Below are 17,500 nucleotides of genomic sequence, written 5' to 3' on the forward strand. Positions count from 1 at the left end.
TTTGCATTATTGAGACACTGTTTTCCAAATGAATGTTGTTCAGTGCTTTGGCGCAATGTATTTTGTTTAAAGCACTATATAAATAAAGGTGATTGATTGATTGATTGATTTAATCTTTTTGGAAAATTTCACGAATTATATAATAATCTTTCATTAAAAAAAAAAAAAAGAGTCAATGCCCGATCTCTGAATCTTAGCAGGTTTAGGTCTGGTTAGTACTTTGATGAGAGACTACCTAGGAATACCAGGTGCTTTAAGCTTTTGGGTTTTCTTTCCTACTTATATAATGTACTGGCAATTAGATTGGTCGGTCATTAAGTAGCCCTCTCTTTGCAGCAGTCTTGGCTTACGGTCATACCAACCTGGCTATGCCCCATCTCGTCTGATCTCGGAAGCTAAGCAGGTTTGGGCCTGGTTGGTACTTGGATGGGAGACCGCCTCGGAATACCAGGTGCTGTAAGCTTTTTGGACATTTTTCACTTAGTATATAATAATTTTTTCCAAAAAATAGAGTCAATGCCCTGATCTCTGAATCTTAGCAGGTTTAGGTCTGGTTAGTACTTGGATTGGAGACCGCCTGGGAATACCAGGTGCTGTAAGCTTTTTGGACATTTTTCACTTAGTATATAATAATTTCGCCAAAAAATAGAGTCAATGCCCGATCTCTGAATCTTAGCAGGTTTAGGTCTTGTTAGTACTTTGATGAGAGACTGCCTAGGAATACCAGGTGCACTAAGCTTTTGGGTTTTCTTTCCTACTTATATAATGTACTGGCGATTAGATTGGCTGGTCTTTAACCCCTTACTAGTAACCCCCCTTTTTTGGCATGGAGACAGAAATGACATACCCAAAATAAAAAGGTTTCTGCTCATGATTCTTTCTGACTAGATACATAATCAACCTTTGTTCACAAAGCTGACACTTTAAAGTTTACTGTTCAGGAATCAGAATCACTCAGACTGTTATGATAATAGAGATATATAAGCTCAAACATAAAAACAAAAATAAAAATATTAAAAACATATGTTTTAAATGTATTTAAAAAATTGTTGATGTAGGATATGAGTTTGAAAACACAGTGTAGCTAAGGCCACAAGTCTTCCAAAACTTCATAAAAAATGTCATAATCGAATCTGTAAAACTGTGAATTTTATGAAATATTTTCTAAGGCCATGTCATGTGTGTTTTTAGAGAAGGCTAATCAGATTGATTTATGGCCCTTGTCATCTCTGTAAGATCTCACATGTAAACACTGATGTGTGTTTTATATGTGTGTTTGGCTGTGAAAACTTCCCGTTTCATGATTGTATTGTTCTCACCAAACGAGTCTTTCACACCTCCGCCAGGTATGACACATTATCCGCATTATTCTTTTATCATTAGGGCCCGAGCACCGAGGTGCGAGGACCCTCTTGTATCTGCTTTGTTTATTATTATTATTAGGGCCCGAGCACCGAGGTGCGAGGACCCTCTTGTATCTGCTTTGTTTATTATTAGGGCCCGAGCACCGAGGTGCGAGGACCCTCTTGTATCTGCTTTGTTTTTTATTAGGGCCCGAGCACCGATGGTGTGAGGACCCTCTTGGAATTGCTCCATTTATTATTATTATTATTATTATTATTATTATTCTTCTTCTCCATAATGAATCGCATTTTTGAGGGCCTAAACATATTCAAAAAGTCATGAAACTTTGCACACACCTCAGAACCGGCGAAAATGTACATATGATATGGGTTTCAGAAGTGGGTGTGGCAAAATGGCTCAACAGCGCCACCTATACACGTTCAACGGTGTGCGCCTCGAGCTACGTTTCATGTACATGTATGAAAATTGGTATACACATGTAACTCTCCAATACCTACAAAAAAGTCTCTTGGACCAAAATTCTAAACCCAACAGGAAGTCGGTTATTTTTAATTTTATGAGCAAATTTTGTGTCATTTTTGTCATTTCCATGCGTTGTATTTTAACGAACTCCTCCTAGAGATTTATTCAGATAAACACCAAATTTGGTATGCCTAATCTAAAGGCCTTTGCGATGTTAAATTGCGAAGATTTTGAGTTTTCGTTAATGGGCGTGTCCGTGGCGGCCTGGCGAATTTCGATGATTCGCCATGAAAAATGAAGTTGCTAGAACTCAGACATACAATGTCCAATCTGCCTCAAACTTCACATGGTTGATAAGACTCTGGAACTGAACAGATTGACATGCCCATATTCAGTTATAGTCATAGCGCCACCTATTGGCAACAGGAAGTGTCATATTTTATGCTCCGAAGAACTACTCCTAGAAATTTTTTGACATCAATGTCTTTTTTGTGGTCAGTCTAATCTAAAGGCCTGTGCGATGTTCAGTTGTGAAGATCTTGGGTTTTCGTTAAAAGGCTTGTTCATGGCGCCGCGACGAAGTTCGATGTCTCGCCATGGGAATAAAAGATGTTATAACTCAGGCATAAAATGTCCGATCTTCCCCAAACTTCACATGTGTGATAAGAGTCCTGGCCTGAACAGATCTGCAGGCCAATATTCCACCGTGTGTGGCAGAATGGCTCTATAGCGCCACCTATACACTTTCAACGGAGTGCGCCTCGAGCTATGTTTCACGTACATGTAAAAAAATTGGTACACACATGTTACACTCCAATACCTACAAAAAAGTCTCTTGGTACGAAATCCGGATCCCAACAGGAAGTCGGTTATTTTGAATTTTCCCTTCAAAATTGGTGTTGTTTTTGCCATTTTCGGGGGTTGTACTTTAACAAACTCCTCCTAGAGATTTATTCAGATCAACACCAAACTTGGTCAGTGTAATCTAAAGCCATTTGCGATGTTAAATTGTGATGGACTTGAGGTTTCGTTAAAGGGCGTGTCCATGGCGGCCTGACAAATTTCGATGTTTCGCCATGAAAAAAGAAGTTGATGTTACTCAGACATACAATGTCCAATCTGCCCCAAACTTCACATGTTGGATGAGACTCTTGACCTGAACAGATCGACATGCCCATATTCAGTTATAGTCATAGCGCCACCTGTTGGCAACAGGAAGTGACATATTTTACACTGTGACAGACTATTTCTACAAATTTTATGACATCAATGTCTTTTTTGTGATCAGTCTAATCTAAAGACCTGTGTGATGTTTAGTTGTGAAGATCTTGGGTTTTCGTTAAAAGGCGTGTCCATGGCGCCGTGACGAAGTTCGATGTCTCGCCATGGGAATAAAAGATGTTATAACTCAGGCATAAAATGTCCGATCTTCCCCTAACTTCACGTGTGTGATAAGGGTCCTGGCCTGAACATATATGAAGGCAAATATTCCATTGGGTGTGGCAAAATGGCTCGATAGCGCCACCTATACACTTTCAACGGAGTGCGTATGCACTTTCAACGGAGTGTGCATCGAGCTATGTTTCACGTACATGTACAAAAATCAGTACACACATGTAACACACCAATACCTACAAAAAAGTCTCTTGGTACGAAATCCGAATCCCAACAGGAAGTCAGTTATTTAGAATTTTCTCTGCAAAATTGGTGTTGTTTTTGCCATTTTCAGGGGTTGTACTTTAACTAACTCCTCCTAGAGATTTATTCAGATCTTCACCAAACTTGGTCAGTGTAATCTAAAGGCCTTTGCATTGTTAAATTGCGAAGATCTTGAGGTTTCGTTAAAGGACGTGTCCATGGCGGCCTGACAAATTTTGATATATTGCGATGAAAAGGAAGTTGCTGTAACTCAGACATACAATGTCCAATCTGCACCAAACTTCACATGTTAGTTAAGACTTCTGCCCTTAACAGATCAACATGCCCATATTCAGTTATAGTAATGGCGCCACCTGCTGGCAACAGGAAGTGACATGTTTTAGGCTGCGACAAACTACTCCTATAATTTTTTTGAGATTAACATATATTTTGTGGTCAGTCTAATCTAAACGCCTGTGCAATGTTAACTTTTGGAGATCTTGAGTTTTTGTTAAAGGGTGTTTCCATGGCGCCATGACAAAATGTGATGTCTTGCCACAGCAAGAGAAGTTGTTGTAACTCAAGCATAAAATGTTCAATCTTCCCCAAACTTCACATGTTTGATAAAAGTCCTGGCCTGAACACATCTGAAGGCCAATATTCCATTATAATGATAGCGCCACCTGCTGGCAACAGGAAGATTGGCACATATATGGGATATACTTTGATATATTCAACTTATATTTAGGACATTAAATGCATATTTCTCAACGTTCACCTTTTTACTAAAGCCACACGATTGCTGTGAGCCCGGGTGCGAGGGCCCGTTCATCGCTGCTTGCAGCTTTAATTCTTCTTCTTCTTCTTCTTCTTCTCCCGAATGAATCGCATTTTTGAGGGCTTTAACATGCTCAAAAAGTCATGAAACTTTGCACACGCGTCAAACCTGGTGAAAATTTTTGTCTGATATAGGATTCAGAAGAGGGTGTGGCAAAATGGCTCGACAGCGCCACCTATACTAAGAAAATCAACAGCCTTCCAGCTATGTTTCACGTACATGCACGAAAATCGGCACACATATGTAACACACCAATACCTACAAAAAAGACTCTTGGAGCGAAATTCTAAACCCAGCAGGAAGTCGGTTATTTTTAATATTATGAGCATATTTTGTGTAATTTTGGTCATTTCCATGTGTTGTATTTTAACGAACTCCTCCTAGAGAGTTCTTCAAATCAACACCAAATTTGGTATGCCTAATCTAAAGGCCTTTGCGATGTTAAATTGCGAAGATCTTGAGTTTTCGTTGAAGGGCGTGTCCGTGGCGGCCTGGCGAATTTCGATGATTCGCCATGAAAAATGAAGTTGCTATAACTCACACATACAATGTCCAATCTGCCCCAAACTTCACATGTTTGATGAGACTCCGAACTTGAACAGATTGACATGCCCATATTTAGTTATAGTCATAGCGCCACCTATTGGCAACAGGAAGTGACATATTTTACGCTGCGACGAACTACTCCTAGAAATTTTATGACATCAATGTCTTTTTTGTGGTCAGTCTAATCTAAAGGCCTGTGCGATGTTCAGTTGTGAAGATCTTGAGTTTTCGTTAAAAGGCTTGTTCATGGCGCCGCGACGAAATTCGATGTCTCGCCATGGGAATAAAAGATGTTATAACTCAGGCATAAAATGTCCGATCTTCCCCAAACTTCACATGTTTGATAAGAGTCCTGACCTGAACAGATCTGCAGGCCAATATTCCACCGGGTGTGGCAGAATGGCTCTATAGCGCCACCTATACACTTTCAACGGAGTGCGCCTCGAGCTATGTTTCACGTACATGTACAAAAATTGGTACACACATGTAACACTCCAATACCTACAAAAAAGTCTCTTGGTACGAAATCCGGATCCCAACAGGAAGTCGGTTATTTTGAATTTTCCCTTCAAAATTGGTGTTGTTTTTGCCATTTTCAGGGGTTGTACTTTAACGAACTCCTCCTAGAGATTTATTCAGATCAACACCAAACTTGGTCAGTGTAATCTAAAGCCCTTTGCGATAATAAATTGCGAAGGACTTGACGTTTCGTTAAAGGGCGGGTCCATGGCGGCCTGACAAATTTCGATGTTTCGCCATGAAAAAGGAAGTTGCTGTAACTCAAGACATACAATGTCCAATCTGCCCCAAACTTCACATGTTGGATAAGACTCTTGACCTGAACAGATCTACATGCCAATATTCAGTTATACTCATAGCGCCACCTATTGGCAACAGGAAGTTACATATTTTACACTGCAACAAACTACTCCTAGAAATTTTATGACATCAATGTCTTTTTTGTGGTCAGTCTAATCTAAAGACCTGTGTGATGTTTAGTTGTGAAGATCTTGAGTTTTTGTTAAAAGGTGTGTCCAATAGCGCCGTGATGAAGTTCGATGTCTCGCCATGGGAATAAAAGATGTTATAACTCAGGCATAAAATGTCTGATCTTGCCCAAACTTCACTTGTGTGATAAGGGTCCTGGCCTGAACAGATCTGAAGGCCAATATTCCATCGAGTGTGGCAAAATGGCTTGATAGCGCCACCTATACACTTTCAACGGAGTGCGTATACACTTTAAACGGAGTGCGCCTCGAGCTATGTTTCACGTACATGTACAAAAATCGGTACACACATGTAACACACCAATATCTACGAAAAAGTCTCTTGTTACGAAATCCAAATCCCAACAGGAAGTCAGTTATTTAGAATTTTCTGTGCAAAATTAGTGTTGTTTTGGCCATTTTCAGGGGTTGTACTTTAACGAACTCCTCCTAGATATTTATTCAGATCAACACCAAACTTGGTCAGAGTAATCTAAAGCCTTTTGCGATCTTAAATTGCGAAGATCTTGAGGTTTCGTTAAAGGGCGTGTCCATGGCGGCCTGACAAATTTTGTTGTTTTGCCATGAAATAGGATGTTGTTGTAACTCAGACATAAAATGTCCAATCCTCCCCAAACCTCACATGTTCGATAAAAGTCCTGCTCTGAACACATCTGAAGGGCAATATTCCATTATAATGATAGCGCCACCTGCTGGCAACAGGAAGATTGGCACATATATGGAATAAACATTGATATATTCTACTTATATTTATGAGTTTAAACGCATATTTCTCACCGTTCACCTATTAACTAAAGCCACTCGCTGCCGGTGAGCCCGGGTGCGAGGGCCCGTTCATCGCTGCTTGCAGCTTTAATTAGGGCCCGAGCACCGAAGGTGTAAGGACCCTATTGTATCTGCTCCGTTTATTATTATTATTATTATTATTCTTCTCCCCAATGAATCGCGTTTTTGAAGGCCTAAACATACTCAAAAAGTCAGGAAAATTTGCACACACCTCCGAACTGGCGAAAATTTACGTCTGATATGGGTTTCAGAAGTGGGCGTGGCAAAATGGCTCGATAGCGCCACCTATACACGTTCAGCGGTGTGCGCCTCGAGCTACGTTTCACGCACATGTCTGAAAATCGGTAAATACATGTAAGACACCAAGACCTACAAAAAAGACTCTTGGAGCAAAATTCTAAACCCAACAGGAAGTTGGTTATTTTTAATATTATGAGCAAATTTTTTGTCATTTTTGCCATTTCCATGCATTGTATTTTAACGAACTCGTCCTAGAGATTAATTCAGATCAACACCAAATTTGGTATGCCTAATCTAAAGGCCATTGAGATGTTAAATTGCGAAGATCTTGAGTTTTCGTTGAAGGGCGTGTCCGTGGCGGCCTGGCGAATTTCGATGATTCGCCATGAAAAATGAAGTAGCTATAACTCAGACATACAATGTCCAATCAGCCCCAAACTTCACATGTTTGATGTGACTCCAAACCTGAACAGATTGACATGCCCATATTCAGTTATAGTCACAGCGCCACCTATTGGCAACAGGAAGTGACATATTTTATGCTGTGATGAACTACTCCTAGAAATTTTTTGACATCAATGTCTTTTTTGTGGTCAGTCTAATCTAAAGGCCTGTGCGATGTTAAGTTGTGAAGATCTTGAGTTTTCGTTAAAAGGCGTGTCCACGGCGCCATGGCAAAGTTCGATGTCCCGCCATGGGAATAAAAGATGTTATAACTCAGGCATAAAATGTCCGATCTTCCCCAAACTTCACATGTGTGATAAGAGTCCTGGCCTGAACACATCTGAAGGCCAATATTCCATCGGGTGTGGCAAAATGGCTCGATAGCGCCACCTATACACTTTCAACGGAGTGTGCCTCGAGCTATGTTTCACGTACATGTACAAAAATCGGTACACACATGTAACACACCAATACCTACAAAAAAGTATCTTGGTACGAAATCCGAATCCCAACAGGAAGTCGGTTATTTAGAATTTTCTCTGCAAAATTGGCGTTGTTTTTGCCATTTTCAGGGGTTGTACTTCAACGAACTCCTCCTAGAGATTTATTCAGATCAACACCAAACTTGGTCAGTGTAATCTAAAGACCTTTGTGATGTTAAATTGCGAAGATCTTGAGGTTTCGTTAAAGGGCGTGTCCATGGCGGCCTGCCAAATTTCGATATTTCGCCATGAAAAAGGAAGTTGTTGTAACTCAGACATACAATGTCCAATCTGCCCCACACTTCACATGTTAGATAAGACTTCTGCCCTTAACAGATCTACATGCCCATTTTCAGTTACAGTCATAGCGCCACCTGCTGGCAACAGGAAGTGACATGTTTCAGGCTGCGACAAACTACTCATAGAATTTTTTTGAGATTAAAGTATTTTTTGTATTCAGTCTAATCTAAAGGCCTGTGCAATGTTAACTTGTGGAGATCTTGAGTTTTTGTTAAAGGGCGTGTCCATGACGCCATGACAAATTTTGATGTCTCGCCACAGCAAGAGAAGTTGTTGTAACTCAGGCATAATTTAACATGCTCAAAAAGTCATGAAACTTTGCACACGCGTCAAACCTGGTGAAAATTTTCGTCTGATATAGGATTCAGAAGAGGGTGTGGCAAAATGGCTCGACAGCGCCACCTATACCAAGAAAATCAACAGCCTTCCAGCTATGTTTCACCTACATGCACGAAAATTGGCACACATATGTAACACACCAATACCTACAAAAAAGACTCTTGGAGCGAAATTCTAAACCCAACAGGAAGTCGGTTATTTTTAATATTATGAGCATATTTTGTGTAATTTTGGTCATTTCCATGTGTTGTATTTTAACGAACTCCTCCTAGAGAGTTCTTCAAATCAACACCAAATTTGGTATGCCTAATCTAAAGGCCTTTGCGATGTTAAATTGCGAAGATCTTGAGTTTTCGTTGAAGGGCGTGTCCGTGGCGTCCTGGCGAATTTCGATGATTCGCCATGAAAAATGAAGTTGCTATAACTCACACATACAATGTCCAATCTGCCCCAAACTTCACATGTTTGATGAGACTCCGAACCTGAACAGATTGACATGCCCATATTCAGTTATAGTCATAGCGCCACCTATTGGCAACAGGAAGTGACATATTTTACGCTGCGACGAACTACTCCTAGAAATTTTATGACATCAATGTCTTTTTTGTGTTCAGTCTAATCTAAAGGCCTGTGCGATGTTCAGTTGTGAAGATCTTGAGTTTTCGTTAAAAGGCTTGCTCATGGCGCCGCAACGAAGTTCGATGTCTCGCCATGGGAATAAAAGATGTTATAACTCAGGCATAAAATGTCCGATCTTCCCCAAACTTCACACGTGTGATAAGAGTCCTGGCCTGAACAGATCTGCAGGCCAATATTCCACCGGGTGTGGCAGAATGGCTCTATAGCGCCACCTATACACTTTCAACGGAGTGCGCCTCGAGCTATGTTTCACGTACATGTACAAAAATTGGTACACACATGTAACACTCCAATACCTACAAAAAAGTCTCTTGGTACAAAATCCGGATCCCAACAGGAAGTCGGTTATTTTGAATTTTCCCTTCAAAATTGGTGTTGTTTTTGCCATTTTCAGGGGTTGTACTTTAACGAACTCCTCCTAGAGATTTATTCAGATCAATACCAAACTTGGTCAGTGTAATCTAAAGCCATTAGTGATGTTAAATTCCGAAGGACTTGAGGTTTCGTTAAAGGGCGTGTCCATGGCGGTCTGACAAATTTCGATGTTTCACCATGAAAAAGGAAGTTGCTGTAACTCAGACATACAATGTCCAATCTGCCCCAAACTTCACATGTTGGATGAGACTCTTGACCTGAACAGATCTACATGCCCATATTCAGTTATAGTCATAGCGCCACCTATTGGCAACAGGAAGTGACATATTTTACACTGTGACAGACTATTTCTAGAAATTGTATGACATCAATGTCTTTTTTGTGGTCAGTCTAATCTTAAGACCTGTGTGATGTTTAGTTGTGAAGATCTTGAGTGTTTGTTAAAAGGTGTGTCCATGGCGCCGTGTTGAAGTTCGATGTCTCGCCATGGGAATAAAAGATGTTATAACTCAGGCATAAAATGTCCGATCTTGCCCAAACTTCACTTGTGTGATAAGGGACCTGGCCTAAACAGATCTGAAGGCCAATATTCCATCGAGTGTGACAAAATGGCTCGATAGCGCCACCTATACACTTTCAACGGAGTGCGTATACACTTTAAACGGAGTGCGCCTCGAGCTATGTTTCACGTACATGTACAAAAATCGGTACACACATGTAACTCACCAATATCTACGAAAAAGTCTCTTGGTACGAAATCCGAATCCCAACAGGAAGTCAGTTATTTAGATTTTTCTCTGCAAAATTGGTGTTGTTTTGGCCATTTTCAGGGGTCGTACTTTAACAAACTCCTCCTAGAGATTTATTTAGATCAACACCAAACTTGGTCAGTGTAATCTAAAGGCTTTTGCGATCTTAAATTGCAAAGATCTTGAGGTTTCGTTAAAGGGCGTGTCCATGGCGGCCTGACAAATTTCGATGTTTCGCCATGAAATAGGATGTTGTTGTAACTCAGGCATAAAATGTCCAATCCTCCCCAAACTTCACATGTTCGACAAAAGTCCTGCCCTGAACACATCTGAAGGCCAATATTCCACTATAATGATAGCGCCACCTGCTGGCAACAGGAAGATTGTCACATATATGGAATAAACATTGATATATTCTACTTATATTTATGAGTTTAAACGCATATTTCTCACCGTTCACCTATTAACTAAAGCCACTCGCTGCCGGTGAGCCCGGGTGCGAGGGCCCGTTCATCGCTGCTTGCAGCTTTAATTATTATTATTATTATTATTATTATTATTCTTCTCCCGAATGAATCGCATTTTTGAAGGCTTTAACATGCTCAAAAAGTCATGAAACTTTGCACACGCGTCAAACCTGGTGAAAATTTTCGTCTGATATAGGATTCAGAAGAAGGTGTGGCAAAATGGCTCGACAGCGCCACCTATACCAAGAAAATCAACAGCCTTCCAGCTATGTTTCGCGTACATGCACGAAAATTGGCACACATATGTAACACACCAATACCTACAAAAAAGACTCTTGGAGCGAAATTCTAAACCCAACAGGAAGTCGGTTATTTTTAATATTATGAGCATATTTTGTGTAATTTTGGTCATTTCCATGTGTTGTATTTTAACGAACTCCTCCTAGAGATTTCTTCAAATCAACACCAAATTTGGTATGCCTAATCTAAAGGCCTTTGCGATGTTAAATTGCGAAGATCTTGAGTTTTCGCTGAAGGGCGTGTCCGTGGCGGCCTGGCGAATTTCGATGATTCGCCATGAAAAATGAAGTTGCTATAACTCACACATACAATGTCCAATCTGCCCCAAACTTCACATGTTTGCTGAGATTCCGAACCTGAACAGATTGACATGCCCATATTCAGTTATAGTCATAGCGCCACCTATTGGCAACAGGAAGTGACATATTTTACGCTGCGACGAACTACTCCTAGAAATTTTATGACATCAGTGTCTTTTTTGTGGTCAGTCTAATCTAAAGGCCTGTGCGATGTTCAGTTGTGAAGATCTTGAGTTTTCGTTAAAAGGCTTGTTCATGGCGGCCTGACAAATTTCGATGTTTCGCCATGAAAAAGGAAGTTGCTGTAACTCAGACATACAATGTCCAATCTGCCCCAAACTTCACATGTTGGATAAGACTCTTGACCTGAACAGATCTACATGCCAATATTCAGTTATAGTCATAGCGCCACCTATTGGCAACAGGAAGTTACATATTTTACACTGCGACAAACTACTCCTATAATTTTTTTGAGATTAACATATATTTTGTGGTCAGTCTAATCTAAAGGCCTGTGCAATGTTAACTTTTGAAGATCTTGAGTTTTTGTTAAAGGGCATTTCCATGGCGCCATGACAAAATTTGATGTCTTGCCACAGCAAGAGAAGTTATTGTAACTCAAGCATAAAATGTTCAATCTTCCCCAAACTTCACTTGTTTGATAAGAGTCCTTGCCTGAACACATCTGAAGGCCAATATTCCATTATAATGATAGCGCCACCTGCTGGCAACGGTAAGATTGGCACATATATGGGATATACTTTGATATATTCCACTTATATTTAGGACATTAAATGCATATTTCTCAACGTTCACCTTTTTACTAAAGCCACACGATGGCGGTGAGCCCGGGTGCGAGGGCCCGTTCATCGCTGCTTGCAGCTTTAATTAGGGCCCGAGCACCGAGGTGCGAGGACCCTCTTGTATCTGCTTTGTTTTTTATTATTATTCTTCTTCTTCTTCTTCTTCTTCTTCTCCCGAATGAATCGCATTTTTGAGGGCTTTAACATGCTCAAAAAGTCATGAAACTTTGCACACTCGTCAAACCTGGTGAAAATTTTCGTCTGATATAGGATTCAGAAGAGGGTGTGGCAAAATGGCTCGACAGCGCCACCTATAGCAAGAAAATCAACAGCCTTCCAGCTATGTTTCACGTACATGCACGAAAATTGGCACACATATGTAACACACCAATACCTACAAAAAAGACTCTTGGAGCGAAATTCTAAACCCAACAGGAAGTCAGTTATTTTTAATATTATGAGCATATTTTGTGTAATTTTGGTCATTTCCATGTGTTGTATTTTAACGAACTCCTCCTAGAGAGTTCTTCAAATCAACACCAAATTTGGTATGCCTAATCTAAAGGCCTTTGCGATGTTAAATTGCGAAGATCCTGACTTTTCGTTGAAGGGCGTGTCCGTGGCGGCCTGGCGAATTTCGATGATTCGCCATGAAAAATGAAGTTGCTATAACTCACACATACAATGACCAATCTGCCCCAAACTTCACATGTTTGATGAGACTCCGAACCTGAACAGATTGACATGCCCATATTCAGTTATAGTCATAGCGCCACCTATTGGCAACAGGAAGTGACATATTTTACGCTGCGACGAACTACTCCTAGAAATTTTATGACATCAATGTCTTTTTTGTGGTCAGTCTAATCTAAAGGCCTGTGCGATGTTCAGTTGTGAAGATCTTGAGTTTTCGTTAAAAGGCTTGTTCATGGCGCCGCGACGAAGTTCGATGTCTCGCCATGCGAATAAAAGATGTTATAACTCAGGCATAAGATGTCCGATCTTCCCCAAACTTCACATGTGTGATAAGAGTCCTGGCCTGAACTGATCTTCAGGCCAATATTCCACCGGGTCTGGCAGAATGGCTCTATAGCGCCACCTATACTCTTTCAACGGAGTGCGCCTCGAGCTATGTTTCACGTACATGTACAAAAATTGGTACACACATGAAACACTCCAATACCTACAAAAAAGTCTCTTTGTACGAAATCCGGATCCCAACAGGAAGTCGATTATTTAGAATTTTCCCTTCAAAATTGCTGTTGTTTTTGCCATTTTCAGGGGTTGTACTTTAACGAACTCCTCCTAGAGATTTATTCAGATCAACACCAAACTTGGTCAGTGTAATCTAAAGCCCTTTGCGATAATAAATTGCGAAGGACTTGAGGTTTCGTTAAAGGGCGGGTCCATGGCGGCCTGACAAATTTCGATGTTTCGCCATGAAAAAGGAAGTTGCTGTAACTCAGACATACAATGTCCAATCTGCCCCAAACTTCACATGTTGGATAAGACTCTTGACCTGAACAGATCTACATGCCAATATTCAGTTATAGTCATAGCGCCAACTATTGGCAACAGGAAGTTACATATTTTACACTGCGACAAACTACTCCTAGAAATTTTATGACATCAATGTCTTTTTTGTGGTCAATCTATAAGGGTCCTGGCCTGGACAGATCTGAAGGCCAATATTCCATCGAGTGTGGCAAAATGGCTCAATAGCGCCACCTATACACTTTCAACGGAGTGCGTATACACTTTAAACGGAGTGCGCCTTGAGCTATGTTTCACGTACATGTACAAAAATCGGTACACACATGTAAAACACCAATATCTACGAAAAAGTCTCTTGGTACGAAGTCCGAATCCCAACAGGAAGTCAGTTATTTTGAATTTTCTCTGCAAAATTAGTGTTGTTTTGGCCATTTTCAGGGGTTGTACTTTAACGAACTCCTCCTAGATATTTATTCAGATCAACACCAAACTTGGTCAGTGTAATCTAAAGCCTTTTGCGATCTTAAATTGCGAAGATCTTGAGGTTTCGTTAAAGGGCGTGTCCATGGCGGCCTGACAAATTTCATTGTTTCGCCATGAAATAGGATGTTGTTGTAACTCAGGCATAAAATGTCCAATCCTCCCCAAACCTCACATGTTCGATAAAAGTCCTGCCCTGAACACATCTGAAGGCCAATATTCCATTATAATGATAGCACCACCTGCTGGCAACAGGAAGATTGGCACATATATGGAATAAACATTGATATATTCTACTTATATTTATGAGTTTAAACGCATATTTCTCACCGTTCACCTATTAACTAAAGCCACTCGCTGCCGGTGAGCCCGGGTGCGAGGGCCCGTTCATCGCTGCTTGCAGCTTTAATTATTATTATTATTATTATTATTCTTCTTCTTCTTCTCCCGAATGAATCGCATTTTTGAGGGCTTTAACATGCTCAAAAAGTCATGAAACTTTGCACACGCGTAAAACCTGGTGAAAATTTTCGTCTGATATAGGATTCAGAAGAGGGTGTGGCAAAATGGCTCGACAGCGCCACCTGTACTAAGAAAATCAACAGCCTTCCAGCTATGTTTCATGTACATGTACGAAAATTGGCACACATATGTAACACACCAATACCTACAAAAAAGACTCTTGGAGCGAAATTCTAAACCCAACAGGAAGTCGGTTATTTTTAATATTATGAGCATATTTTGTGTAATTTTGGTCATTTCCATGTGTTGTATTTTAACGAACTCCTCCTAGAGAGTTCTTCAAATCAACACCAAATTTGGTATGCCTAATCTAAAGGCCTTTGCGATGTTAAATTGCGAAGATCTTGAGTTTTCGTTGAAGGGCGTGTCCGTGGCGGCCTGGCGAATTTCGATGATTCGCCATGAAAAATGAAGTTGCTATAACTCAGACATACAATGACCAATCTGCCCCAAACTTCACATGTTTGATGATACTCCGAAGCTGAACAGATTGACATGCCCATATTCAGTTATAGTCATAGCGCCACCTATTGGCAACAGGAAGTGACATATTTTACGCTGCGACAAACTACTCCTAGAAATTTTATGACATCAATGTATTTTTTGTGGTCAGTCTAATCTAAAGGCCAGTGCGATGTTCAGTTGTGAAGATCTTGAGTTTTCGTTGAAAGGCTTATTCATGGCGCCGCGACGAAGTTCGATGTCTCGCCATGGGAATAAAAGATGTTGTAACTCAGGCATAAAATGTCCGATCTTCCCCAAACTTCACATGTGTGATTAGAGTCCTGGCCTGAACAGATCTGCAGGCCAAAATTCCACTGGGTGTGGCAGAATGGCTCTATAGCGCCACCTATACACTTTCAACGGAGTGCGCCTCGAGCTATGTTTCACGTACATGTACAAAAATTGGTACACACATGTAACACTCCAATACCTACAAAAAAGTCTCTTGGTATGAAATCCGGATCCCAACAGGAAGTCGGTTATTTTGAATTTTCCCTTCAAAATTGGTGTTGTTTTTGCCATTTTCAGGGGTTGTACTTTAACAAACTCCTCCTAGAGATTTATTCAGATCAACACCAAACTTGGTCAGTGTAATCTAAAGCCATTTGCGATAATAAATTGCGAAGGACTTGAGGTTTCGTTAAAGGGCGTGTCCATGGCGGCCTGACAAATTTAGAGGTTTCGCCATGAAAAAGGAAGTTGCTGTAACTCAGACATACAGTGTCCAATCTGCCCCAAACTTCACATGTTGGATACGACTCTTGACCTGAACAGATCTGCATGCCAATATTCAGTTATAGTCATAGCGCCAGCTATTGGCAACAGGAAGTTACATATTTTACACTGCGACAAACTACTCCTAGAAATTTTATGACATCAATGTCTTTTTTGTGGTCAGTCTAATCTAAAGACCTGTGTGATGTTCAGTTGTGAAGATCTTGAGTTTTTGTTAAAAGGTGTGTCCATGGCGCCGTGATGAAGTTCGATGTCTCGCCATGGGGATAAAAGATGTTATAACTCAGGCATAAAATGTCCGATCTTGCCCAAACTTAACTTGTGTGATAAGGGTCCTGGCCTAAACAGATCTGAAGGCCAATATTCCATCGAGTGTGGCAAAATGGCTTGATAGCGCCACCTATACACTTTCAACGCAGTGCGTATACACTTTAAACGGAGGGCGCCTCGAGCTATGTTTCACGTACATGTACAAAAATCGGTACACACATGTAACACACCAATATTTACGAAAAAGTCTCTTGGTACGAAATCCGAATCCCAACAGGAAGTCAGTTATTTCGAATTTTCTCTGCAAAATTAGTGTTGTTTTGGCTATATTCAGGGGTTGTACTTTAACGAACTCCTCCTAGAGATTTATTCAGATCAACACCAAACTTGGTCAGTGTAATCTAAAGCCTTTTGCGATCTTAAATTGCGAAGATCTTGTGGTTTCGTTTAAGGGCATGTCCATGGCGGCCTGACAAATTTCGATGTTTCGCCATGAAATAGGATGTTGTTGTAACTCAGGCATAAAATGTCCAATCCTCCCCAAACCTCACATGTTCGATAAAAGTCCTGCCCTGAACACATCTGAAGGCCAATATTCCATTATAATGATAGCGCCACCTGCTGGCAACAGGAAGATTGGCACATATATAGAATAAACATTGATATATTCTACTTATATTTATGAGTTTAAACGCATATTTCTCACCGTTCACCTTTTAACTAAAGCCACTCGCTGCTGGTGAGCCAGGGTGCGAGGGCCCGTTCATCGCTGCTTGCAGCTTTAATTATTCTTTTGTTTTTATTCCACCTTTATTAGCCTTGATTGTGGTTTTTCAGGCTTTACAAAGCAACAAAGCAGCGATCTCACTTCAGTCTCTCTTTGCATTTAGCCCTTATTTATCAAAAGTCTTACTATAAAAATACAACAAAACATTTTCTTACGACCTTACGTGAATTATTGAGACAAAAATGCATTATGAAGAAGAAAAGCACCTGCTATTAGTAGCATTGTAGCTAACGTTAGCATCTAGCTACAGCAGACAATTTATGAAATTATTAATACACTTTTACTCAAAACTCACTTTAAACCCCGATCGAGTGTTTATAATAACTTCCTTTAGCGATCAGGGATGGAATTTGGTCGTTTACTGTTGTAAAAATATATTATATGTAGCCTTTTTCATCGCTGCACAAGTTAGCATTTCCCATGTACATTTTCGATTTTTTTTTTATAAAAACGCCCCAGATCTCAAGAAATTCTCATACCAAGCTTTACTATCGTAATCGCGGGTTTATTATTTGGATATTTCGTGTGTACAGAGGTGTTTCAGTGTTGTTTTGGCCAGATAACTACCAGGAAGTGTGCAGGAAGCATGTGACACGATGTGGCGGTGTCCATATATGACACTGTAAGAT

At 40.5% G+C, this 17,500-nt stretch overlaps 1 long non-coding RNA gene and 1 other non-coding gene across 2 annotated transcripts; one reads left to right on the forward strand and one right to left on the reverse strand.

The window, feature by feature from the left end:
* Positions 1–344: 344 nt before the first annotated feature.
* LOC128006015 (5S ribosomal RNA) lies at positions 345–463 on the forward strand. The gene has a single exon (XR_008178649.1). It is a non-coding gene; the product is annotated as a 5S ribosomal RNA (ribosomal RNA).
* Positions 464–4,314: 3,851 nt separating this feature from the next.
* Positions 4,315–13,143, reverse strand: LOC127987493 (uncharacterized). The gene is made up of 3 exons (XR_008161227.1): positions 12,431–13,143; positions 8,444–8,550; positions 4,315–4,411 (listed from the first exon to the last, which is right to left on the reverse strand). It is a non-coding gene; the product is annotated as an uncharacterized LOC127987493 (long non-coding RNA).
* Positions 13,144–17,500: the final 4,357 nt, after the last annotated feature.

Source organism: Carassius gibelio, chromosome B22 (genome assembly GCF_023724105.1).
Source record: "Carassius gibelio isolate Cgi1373 ecotype wild population from Czech Republic chromosome B22, carGib1.2-hapl.c, whole genome shotgun sequence".
NCBI classification, from domain to species: domain Eukaryota; kingdom Metazoa; phylum Chordata; class Actinopteri; order Cypriniformes; family Cyprinidae; genus Carassius; species Carassius gibelio.